Source organism: Siphateles boraxobius, unplaced genomic scaffold (assembly GCF_051911475.1).
Source record: "Siphateles boraxobius isolate OS27281-9 unplaced genomic scaffold, OSU_SipBor_1 2, whole genome shotgun sequence".
Classification (NCBI taxonomy): Eukaryota; Metazoa; Chordata; class Actinopteri; order Cypriniformes; family Leuciscidae; genus Siphateles; species Siphateles boraxobius.
The window spans coordinates 12,750,809-12,762,792 of NW_027508810.1; the positions used below are offsets into that span (position 1 = coordinate 12,750,809).

At 43.6% G+C, this 11,984-nt stretch overlaps 1 long non-coding RNA gene across 1 annotated transcript; it reads right to left on the reverse strand.

The window, feature by feature from the left end:
• Nucleotides 1–2,774: 2,774 nt before the first annotated feature.
• LOC143744210 (uncharacterized) lies at nucleotides 2,775–3,539 on the reverse strand. The gene is made up of 3 exons (XR_013205810.1): nucleotides 3,400–3,539; nucleotides 3,230–3,303; nucleotides 2,775–2,822 (listed from the first exon to the last, which is right to left on the reverse strand). It is a non-coding gene; the product is annotated as an uncharacterized LOC143744210 (long non-coding RNA).
• Nucleotides 3,540–11,984: the final 8,445 nt, after the last annotated feature.

Here is an 11,984-nt window from a genome sequence, read left to right on the forward strand (position 1 = left end):
TGTGATTTCTACCTGTGTGTTAACTTTCCTGTGAGTACCTTGTGAGTTTTTGTCTGGTGAATTACTGATCCTGTTTCTGTAGTTAGTTTATGGTTTAGTCTGGTCTAGTCTTGTCATTTCTTTTGCTGTTCATGTTTTGCCCCCTCGTGGGTTTTGTTTTCTCTGTTTTCTGTCTATAATAAACTTTGTGTCACTGCATCCTGTCTGTGTCTAGGTTCACCTTCCACCGTCATAACATGATATACTAATACTGTAAATGTGCAGGTATTCTGTACTTACACATTTAGTTAATTTAACAGAAATTGACTGTAAATTTGCTATTATTAAGTATTTAATTAGAGATTGCGGTCAAAGTTGTGAAATTAGATCTGTAAAAATTAAAACTGTAAATATACAAACATTTGTATTTGAATTGATGTACTTTTTGCATTTTTATACATCCTTTCATTGTTATGTTACACAGAAAAACTATATATTAAAAGAAAAATACGGTAGATAGACAGCATTATGAAAAAATAACTTTATAAAACCCTAAATTTACAGTTTAACCTGAAAGTTAAATGTCTTTTTAATGTAATAAGTGTTTGTGTCTTTTTGACATAATTTATCCGTTTTTCCACGGTTTAGTAAGCCATTATCAACAGTCATATACTGTAATTTAATCAATTATGACTGTCTTTTTAATGTAATTTGACATTATTTATCCGTTTTTCCACGGTTTAATAAGCCATTATCAACAGTAATATACTGTAATTTAATCAATTATGACTATTTTTAATGTAATTTGACATCATTTATCCGTTTTGCCATGGTTTAATAAGCCATTATCAACAGTAATATACTGTAATTTAATTAATTTTGACTAAAGTAAATTCTGTATTTTTACGATTTTTGCATGTAATTGTGTGAAATGGTTATTTGCTGTAATTTAAAGGAATCCGTCTGGAGACTTTGTTGCCAGAGATTTACAGTTTTTTTTACAGGATTTTTTTTTTTTACAGTGTTGATAAATAGTGCACTACAGACTATTATTGCAGCCAGGGAAAAATAGTGTTAGTTACGGATGCAGGACTGGTCAGGGGAGCGAGTTGTTGTTTTCTACGCTGTTTAATGATCTGCTTTGATTAAGCTCATCTAATATAATATAACAGGCCACACTCTGAGAGGTTTGATTTGAGAGCATGGCCGATTTAATAGCTTATCTGTGCTCCCCGACAAAAATCCTCTCCCCACACCATAATCTGCTCACACGCCCTGAGCACCATCTGGGGAAAGAAAAGATATTGAGGTAGCTAGTGGAGGACGCCAGCAGAAAGCAACGTAATTGCTTGTGAGCAATGCCTATGTCTCCTTGCACACATTTCCCCCTTTAAACAAACCACGCTAAGACAGGCATGGAGGCAGATTTCCCTCTCCACAGTTTAAAAAAAATGCTGGTGCAGCAACTTTGTCATATTACACCAAGTCATAACACTCATCTTCAAATCACAGGACCTATAAAAGGCCTCAAACAGAAAAGAATCCATAGCGTTAGAAAGATGGATGTAATGCATTTTCATGTAAAGCGCAATCAAATGTAAAGTGCTGTACTTGTGATAAGGACAGGATGTAATGACTCTCGCAGCTGCAAAGCCATCCGGCAAGGCCACAGTTTGGGAGGAGATGATTAGGCAGTTGTGTGACTCCTCAGCATGTTCTGGGAACAGGATTCGGCTGAGTGAGGTGTAGCTTAATGTTCCGTGCGCCTCATTTTCACCCACAGCTGAATGGAAGTTTCAAACGGCACAACTGTGAGACTGAACCTGTTAGCGGTGACAGTAAATTGAATCGGAGAAGCTCGACTATGCTTTTTCATTATGAGCTCTCCAAACACTTGCAGTAAAATTTTCATAACAGAGAATTAAGGAGAAACATTCGGTACTTGAAGTGTCGTGCCATTATCTCTTGACATCCAAAAACATCCATGTTTATTAGAGTGTATTGCTGTGACTTGTTTTCAAGTAATTGCAACAAAACAAGGATAACATTTTCAATATTTTGAAGGTCACATATCTCATGTGTCTTGAAAAGGTTTCTAGATATGTCTTTATGAAGGATGGACCTCAGATCAATATTAGTTTTTATTACTATCTAAGGTCTTATTGTGCAGCATCGCTCTCAGTGGGTTTTACTGCATCTCTTCCAGAAACATTGGGTGAATGACAAATGACCTTAACATACAAAAGCTTTACCTTTGAACAACATCCCAGACTATCCCAAAAGCTCATAATATTGATGTTCTTCTGAGACAAATGGATATGCAGTGAGGGGAAAATTGGTAACACTTTACAATAAGGTTGGTTTAATTTGTTAACATTAGTTAACTATAATAGTGACCATGAACAAACAATACTTAGTTATTAGGGGTGTAACGGTACATAGAACAGGGCTCTCAAGTCTCACGCATTGAGACACACGCATTTCAACCCGTTCACACGCCACACCTTGTATTTCTCACGCTGAGGAGTAAGGGAACTTGTCCCGCTATTCAATTAATGGACGAGGCGCAGGCAAACGGAGGGAAGTTCTCTGCCGAGTTCATAGTGTAGTGTAGGAACCATAAACTGACTACGCCACCTCCTTACTTAAGGCAGGAGGAGCCCTCTACAGGTCACTATGGATTTGGACAACAGATGTAGTTTATAAAAATATAACAATTTTATTGTTCCAATAAAACCATCAAATGTTAAAACGTGTTGATAATAACAGTCACAAAAAAATTAGAATTAGCTCTCCTCAAGACTGCAAGAGGGGCGGGCCTGCCCTTGTGGACCTCCTACCACCTGTAAGAGACAAGAGAAAACAGAAGAAACCCCACAGCATACACCGCAAATAAGTAGTAACCTTTAAGTCACTATTTCAGTGCCAACCTCAAGTACACACCACACAGCAGTGTCACACCACCCAAATCACACCGAAGGAGGCTTTAGTGTAGATGCAGGCCCGGCCCTGTACAAAAGTCTTTGAGCACTGGAACATACAAAAAGAGGAGAGCAGTACCAGGAAACAAAGAAAAACAATTTTTAAGATCAAAATCAATCTCGAATAACAACAACAATAAACACAATATAAATCTAAAATATACAAGAAACAGTGGCTGGTCTGCCCCTTTAACAATAAAGGACACATGCATGTTAGTACACATCAATGCAGCCCACAATATAAAACAATCAAACAAAACATAGCCTACTTTAGCGAAAGTACAGCTGCAACACAGTTACCCAATCTCAGCTCTCAATCCCCAAACCTGATTGATAAAGGGTACTATAAAACAAGAGAAGAGATTACTACATCAACTACATTTGTCTGTTAATTGCATCAAACTCACAAACGATCGGTCTTAGTGTATACTGCGTTTACCAGTATTCAGCATTCCAACACGGCCGTCAGCCCATTGAAGGTACCGCAGCAATAAATGTTTGTCTGCCTCGCTTCCCAGACAGAGAATAAACCCTCTTAAATAATCAGCCTAAAAGAAAAACATAACAGAAAGATGGGATTGCGCCGTTGAGGTGCAATCATTCCACACAAACAAAACCTACCTATATGAATGGGTACAGAGACTGCACGTTGAGCGCAACAAACACACGCCAGAACAATCACCACCTGTTGCTGTAAGAACCCTTTATGCGGTCCTAATGATAGAACTAACCACCTGCACCTGAAACTGATTGCTGGCCAGTCTCCTCCCACATTAGCATCTGTCTCGACTCTCGAGTTATACAGAGTTAAATGCTAGCTACCAGCCAATCAGAAATTAGAATTAGTTGTTTCCGGGTAAATTATGTGTTCCCGCTGCAAGCTTGTTCGTTACTAGACAACACGCGCACACACGGAGTGGAAGTTGAAAGAGCACGATCTGATGAATGCGGTTTGCGGACATCTTCATTTTTTTTTATTTTTTTTTAGCATTTTGATTTTACGATTTCTGGACGATATCTCTTGCCTGTGATCAAAGACAGTGAGAGCTGATGTTGAGGAGGATAGCCACATTCTTGCTAAATTATTTCTGATGCATTCAAAAACTCTCCAACTTCTTTTAAAGGGGGCATCGGATGCAAAATACACTTTTATATGGTATTTGCAAATAAATGTGTCTTTGCAGTGTGTTGACACAATCACCATGCAACGAAAAAAATCCATTCACTTTTTTTTAATCCTCAAAAAGCCATAAAGTTGTTGCTCATTATCATTTAAAGAGACATGCACCGAAACGGGTCACTGTGAACAGAGCTGTTTTTGAAGAGGTAAAAAGGGTGTTGTTTTACACAACCATTGAGAAATTTTAACCAAAGTATGATACAAACTTTACATGAAGACCCAAAAAAATCATACCGACTTGTGGAAAATGGGCATCCGATGACCCCCTGTAAAGGTGACCGGTTTGGGTCTTGACATACATGCTCAGGGCAAGTTGTTATGACACAATGTTATGTACAGTACATTGAGCACTGATGTTCAATTGGCTTGTTTGGGGTCAAATTTATTTTTATTTTTCAATAAATTTGTATTTTTTAAATATAACTATTTATTTTATTGGATGAATTTGTCTTTTTATCAGATTTAACAATTGTTATAATTTCCATTTGTGCTGGTCAATTATGAACAATCGGCAAAATTGAACCCCTAGCAAAAATTGAAGCGAATTTGGTTGGGTCGAGGGACCGCTGCTGCAAATATTTGGGTGGCTCCTCCCCTAAATCTCACTCTAAACTTTTGATAAAACTTGAGAGCCCTGATAGAAGTCAGGGTTTGGTACATACTGTACCTCTGTTTTGGGGTCACGGTTCAATATAAGTTCGTTAAAACAGGAAAAAGCAACAAATCCACAATGCTAGGTTTCTTTTCGTTTACTTTGAATAGACAGTAGTGCAAATTACAGTTTGTTCCAAATAGCAGCATTTAGGCCCCCCTGCGGTAGTTGGTGCAGTACAGCCTCTTTTAGTATATTAAGCACTAAGCAGTAAACAGAATGCACTCTTGAAAAATAGTATTTTGTATTTGGTCACAATCAGCAACAAAACTGAATAGCATCTCTTGTGTTATAAACATAAAAAATAAAAAATAAAAATTGGCAGATGCAAAAAGTTCAGTACGCTTTTCCAAGAGATCACAGAAAGATGAGTGAGAAGGAGAAAAGGGCCATTTACATCTGTGCCGACTCACCTTTTCATGAGGAGACAGCAAGTAAAGCGGCACCTGAGACGATCCATATTTCATCACTGGACTGTAGAAGTGAGACTTATACGACACAAATCGGCACAAAGCCAAATAAACTTTTCTCTTTATAATAGCGGAAACAACTTAAAATACTTTGTAATTTATAGAAGGGGTTTTCAACCTGTGGGGCCCATAATTTATGTCATAAATTATGGTCATACAGATAAGAGTAAGACATTAAAAAAAATTATTTTGATTCGTGTACACTCTAGACTCAAAACAAAACAAAACATTGTGCTTTTGTAAAATAAAGAAAACAACCAGGATGCCGCTGTCTGCCACCCCGTTTCCTTTCCGTTAAGTTAGTGGGTCACGTCACAAAAATTAATTGACATTCAATGTATAGGCAACTAGCTTTTGCTATATTTTTTATATATTGCTAGAGCTCTGGAAAGGCGCTGATAAATAAAACTTATTATTATTATTATTATTATTAGCTTTTGGTTGCCATTTGAACTCTTGTTTTGGGTTGGTGCATAGATCGTCTCTTCTTCCTTTGCTCATTTTCCTGTTGTGGTGGTTAGCAAACAGCGTCGTACCGTACTGCGTGTGCCCCCTTCTGGATTGGAGTGTGGATCGCCTGTGACTGATGGTTTTCGTTGTCTGACTGTATGCACTCAGTCGTGACATCTGTACCATGACGGTTCCGGACGAATAAATGACCCATTGCACCCCCATTTGTTATATATTATGGTAGTATTCCAAAGTATATATTATGTTTAAGGATTTGAATTACTTGTTAATATAATTATAAGTTCTATAATAAGTTTATAATAATTATTTTTTAATTTCTTTAATGTGCTTATCTGTTTGAATGTGCAAAATAAATCATGAATAATACTTCATTTTAGTTAGTATTTCACTGTGCATAGGAGATGTTAATGGGAAAAAGTGATTGTAATTTGTCATGTCCTTTGATCAAAGCTTTATGTGAGAACTACAGTAATTACTTAAGAAGGTCATTGCTTTTCATTTGGTCTGCCACATGCCATTTCTCCCTCAAGGTAACAGATTATTGAAAGATGACTGATGGCGCCACCACAATATTACATAATGACGAATAAGCAATCTTGTCACTAATCGCTCATCTTTACATGTCACAGCAATGGTGTTGAAATATCAAAAAAGCTTCTGAGCGCATATATTTGCATAGCTAAATCTAAATATTACATGTCACATAAAGTCAGGAGAGAGTGTTTGGAATAGTTGGCCTTCAGAATGGACTAACATAAGCAGAGGAATCTTCGAGTAGATGGCAGAAGATTGTGCTTTTGAGAAAAGAAATTAATCATTGTGTGAGTCCTGGAGCACCAGCAGGGGAAATAAAAGAAGAAGAAAAAAAGCCAGTGCTCCAGGGTGCTGGTGAGAAGAGGAAAGTGCCTCCACTGTCACCTTTAAACAGCTCCTGGAAGCTATTTCCCAGATTTGATTTGCCTCACTTTCAGGGAAGTCTTGGCCCCACATTCACAAAGACATCACTTTACATCCTATCAGTGCTGCGATTCATGGCAGCTCTCACTTACCCCGCTGCTGTTGTTATGAATCTTATAACCTCCATCCCACTAGAAAGCGACGCATGGAGCTTAAGAACAACGATTTAATGATGCTACGCTTGCATGCATTTGACCTGATTAAAGCTGAAGTGTGTCATTTCTGTGCCACTCAAATCAAATGGAACTGTGAAAATAATGACTGTGTTCAAACAGGTCCTGGATATTACTGCCATCTGTCATAGAGTGCAATAGTTGGGTTCTGGAAGTAAAAACTTGTTAATCAATGGTATATGCTTTTGTTGAGGCCATCTGTGATTGTGTCTTGAAGCACGTGTGAAATCAATCCAATGGCATGGCGGGACGTCATACCGTGGCGTGTGACGTCATGACCAGGAAGCTACAAAGCACACCTTGACCAAACAATGTCAGCTTCTGATTGGCCGAAGCAAGTCGATCACAGGCATGTAGGAAGTATGTCAGGGAGACGCAGTATTTTCAGGGAACCAGGGTTACAGTCGTAACAGAGACGTTCCCTTTCAAGAGAACTCCACGCTGCTTCAAATGTTGACGCTATGAGAACAATATACCCACTACACCATACTGAGTAGGGCCTGTCCTAGTGTGAATCACGGTGAGCACAAATCTAGGAGATAATCACCTGAGACCCCGATGTGGAGTTCAAGTCCAGATTATAAAACCTCACAAATGTGTGGAGAAGACCATCCCGCCACATCACATACTTCCGGCAGGGAAACTCCTGACAATAAGGCTTTTGAAACTGCCATATTCCTAATTGACTGTGCAGCCATGGGTGAAGGTTGTCTGCACACCTCATAGGCAAGAGAGAAAGCCTCAACTATCCACTTGCTTATCCTCTGTTTAGTTGATGTGGAACCCCCGTCTGGGTAACCCAAAGCAGACTGAAAATAAATCTGATTTGTGCCACAGGGCAGCTCTGTGGACATAAACATCTGGTTCTCTGAGTGGACCCAGCAAGATTAGCTTCTCCAGGTCTGCCGTCTGAAAGGGAGGGCAAAAGGCCTACAGTATTATAGGTTGTGCCACATTTGTGGGAACTTTTAGCACGTAACCTGGTCTAGGTTGAAGAAAAGCCCTCACTATACCAGGAGCAAACATGAAGGGGAAACCAACTAAGCCTGAAGATCTTCTACTCTATTAAGAGACTTAATAGCCAACTGGAAAGAGTCACAGAAACTTTCCTGCTGTAGGATTGAAAATAATCCAAGATATTTGAAATGAACAAAGACATTTGCTTTTCTGTTTTCCACCCCCTCTTTCCCCAATGACCATTTGGATTTGAGGTGCTGATATTGATCAAGGCCTGTAGGCCAAGATGTGTGTACTTTGGGGGTCTATGAATTGTCACACCTTTAGTACCGTGGGGGAAGTTGTATTTATCTGATTGGTCAGCTTGAATGTCTCACATTTGGGTTTTAGTCACGTGGTCAGGGAAAGGATAAAAGAAGATTGTAACTGTTGCTCTGGCTCTTTAATGCTCTGGCTCTCTTTCTTGGGGCTCTCTCTCTCTTTACCTCCTATTTTCTCTTACTCTCTACACACTCTCCGTCTATATCTTTCCCTCCCTCCCTCTCTCTCTCTCTCTCTCTCTCTCTCTCTCTCTCTCTCTTTCTCTCTCTCTCTCTCTCTCTCTCTCTCTCTCTCTCTCTCTCTCTCTCTCTCTCTCTCTCTCTCAGGTAACATTTTACATATATGCTGGGTACAATTAATGATATAGGTTATTATCTCATACATCTATTTTTTAACTATTTTAAGTGTAATTTAACCATATTTTGTCAGTAAACCTTTTCAATCAGAAATAATGTGCTAACTAGTTGGTATTGACTCTGAAGTGCTACCTAATGCAATATAGCAACGCTCTCCCACATATTAAGCTATTGTAACTGTGTTTATTTCTGTTGTTGGTATAAGTAGCAGTGGGTGGTAATAGACAATAAATGTACAGTTCCCTTTCGTTGTCACTCCGAGTTACGTCCGATGACGACCAATGGGGTTTCACTTGGAAAGCCTATCAACTTTGAGTATTACAAAACGAGCCAATGGCAAAGAAATGTCATGGGTCTGCGGAATTTGCATAGCGTATCTTTGCCCTACCTCGTGGGTATAAAGAAGACGCTGGCCACACATAGATATGTTTTCGCTTAGTTAATCCTTCGTTCCACAAGCCATCTCTGAACTGCCAGCTTTACAGAAGAGCGAGATTCTCTGGTGTTGGTGTGACGGCGATCTCCCGGCGAGTGCGCACTTCCTGCTTATCTGTGCAAGGGGTTTGCCAGTGAGTGTGTTTCTCCCCGGGCGCTTCAACACTCTCAGAGTTTCTTTTCTCTCACAAAAGAGCTTTCATGCGGCACGTATTTTTAAAGATGCATCGCCCGTGCACTTCTGGTTGCGGTAGACTGGTAGCCGACTTTGATGGGCATTGATCACGCTAGAGCAGCGCTCGTGGTTGGTTCATGTTCTCACTGCGGGAACATGACCATCTTAACAATACGATCAAGACTCAGTGATCTCGCAAGAGTGAGGGTCCCCTCATCCACACCCCGATCTAGCGCCTCCTCGAGAGGTTCTACTTCGGCTGGTGGCCAGGGTGGTCTGAGGGTGACGGTTTGGAACAAAGCGCCGACTATCCGTCCGTGCCCAGCGGTACCCTCTCCAGTGTTCCAACCAAGTTGCATCCAAATGTTCAGGGGATTTCAGCGGGACCTTTTTCTGATGCCCCGCGGATTTCCTTTGGCGCCCAAGAGGAGGATACCATGTCCATCGCAGCATCACAAGGTGGGTCTGATTCTTTTGGAAGTGACGACTCGTCACAGCTGCCACCTTCCGGTGTGCATACGGCTGTGCAGACTCGGTCTGATCCGGAGATGACGGCCATGCTTTCCTGGGCCGCGGCGAGCATCGGCTTAGAGTGAACCCCTCCACCATGTCCCGAGCGCTCGCGGTTGGATGATTGGTTCTTGGGTAAGGCCGCGGACCCCTGTCCGCGTCAAACCCCAATACCTTTCTTCCCGGACATGCATGATGAGATCTCGAAGTCCTGGAAAACCCCCATGTCTTCCCGTGACCGCTCGTTGATCTCTTCCGCCTTTCCTCCCCTCAATGAGGCGGCTGCCCGTGGGTACACTGGGCTCCCCCCGGTTGAATGCTCTGCTGCGATGTGTCCTCAGAGCGCTTCTTCTTGTGGTGAGCGCTAAGCACCCATCCAAAGCCTGTAGATATTTGTCTACGCTAGTGGCGAAGTCTTACAGAGCGGCGGGACAGGCAGCCATCTCTTTGCATGCCATGGCCATTCTGCAGGTCTACCAGGCCCAGATGCTCAGGGACATGCACGAGGGCAGGACAGACCCATGGCTCTTCAATGAGCTGCGCGCCGCCACCGACCCTGCTCTCCGAGCGACGAAGGTGACCGCACGCTTCCTGGGTTTGGTGATGTCCACAGCCGTCTAGGAGAGACATCTCTGGCTGAACCTCGCTGATATGCGGGATGCCGAGCGGTCCCGGCTGCTCGACACCCCCATATCACAGGCCGGCCTTTTCGGCGGTGCAGTCAGGGACTTTGTCCAACAGTTCTCGACTGCCCAGAAACAGACTGAGGCGATTAAGCACATTCTGCCCCGACGGCCTGCTACTGCCTCAACCCAGCCGACCGGGCAGAATACTCAGTCTGTTCGCCGCCGAGGACGCCCTCCTACGCCCCCCCCCCTTCCCGGCCGGCCCAAGCAGCAGCCTCCACCCGGGCCTGGTCGCGGAGGAAGCCGTAAGAAGACGCACCAGCCCTCTCCTGCCCCGCCCCCCGCTAAACGCCGGCCCAAGCGGTGCTCCTGAGACGAAGGTCGTCGAGGCAGCCCTTTTCCCCTTCGGGAACACGGGGTTCGCATCCTGAACTATCATGACGACTGGCTGATCCTAGCTCACTCTCAAGATCAGGTTTGCGAACACAGGGATCTAGTGCTCCGGCACCTAGCCCGTCTGGGCCTTCGAGTCAACTGGGAGAAGTGCAAACTTTGCACCATGCAGAGGATCTTTTTTCTTGGCATGGAAATCGACTCGGTCGCCATGTCCGCCGGCTTATGAGCAAGCGCGCGCAGTCACTGCTGACTTTCCTGAGACAGTTCGAGGGCAAGAGTGTGGTTCCACTGAAACCATTTCAGAGGCTCCTGGGGCATATGGCATCTGCAGCCGCGGCAACGCCGCTCGAATTGCTTCATATGAGACCGCTTCAGCTTTGGCTTCGCGACGGAGTCCCGCGAATATCGCGACTGTGGCGTACATCAACCGCCAAGGTGGTCTGCGCTCCCGCCGTATGTCGCAACTCGCCCGCCAACTCCTCTTATGGAGTCAGAAGCATCCGAGGTCACTTCGTGCCGGCTCCATCCCCAGTCGGTTCAGCTGATTTGGGACCAGTTCGGGGATGCACAGATAGATCTGTTTGCCTCTCACGACTCGACCCATTGCACCCAGTTTTATTCCCTGACCGAGGGCACGCTCAGCACGTATGCTCTGGCGCACAGCTGGCCGCAAGGCTGCAAATATGCGTTACCCCCAGTGAGCCTTCTTGCACAGACCTTGCGCAATGTTAGGGAGGACGAGGAGCAGGTCATTCTGGTTGCGCCTTACTGGCCCACCCGGACCTGGTTCTCCGAACTAGTACTCCTTACGACAGCACCTCCCTGGCTGATACCTCTGAGGAAGGACCTCCTTTCTCAGGGACGGGGCACCCTATGGCACCCTCGTCCTGATCTTTGGAACCTCCACGTGTGGCTCCTGGATGGGACGAGGCAGGTTTGAGTACCCTATCACCACCGTTGGTGGCTACCATCACTTCCGCAAGAGCATCGTCCACGAGACATCTCTATGCGTTGAAGTGGAACCTCTTCGTCAACTGGTGCTCTTCTCATCGAGAAGACCCCCGGAGATGTTTGATCAGTGTCGTGCTTTCCTTCCTACAAGATGGGTTGGAGCGAAGGCTGTCTCCCTCCACCCTAAAAGTCTATGTCGCCGCCATTGCCACACAGCATGACTTTGTTGAAGGTAAGTCCTTGGGAAGGCACGACCTGATCTTCAGGTTCCTGAGAGGAGCGAGGAGACTGAATCCTCCTCTCCCTCCTCTCGTTCCCTCTTGGGACCTCTCAGTGGTGCTAACTGCCCTGCGGAATGCTCCCTTTGAGCCTCTACAATCAGTGGAGCTTAAGT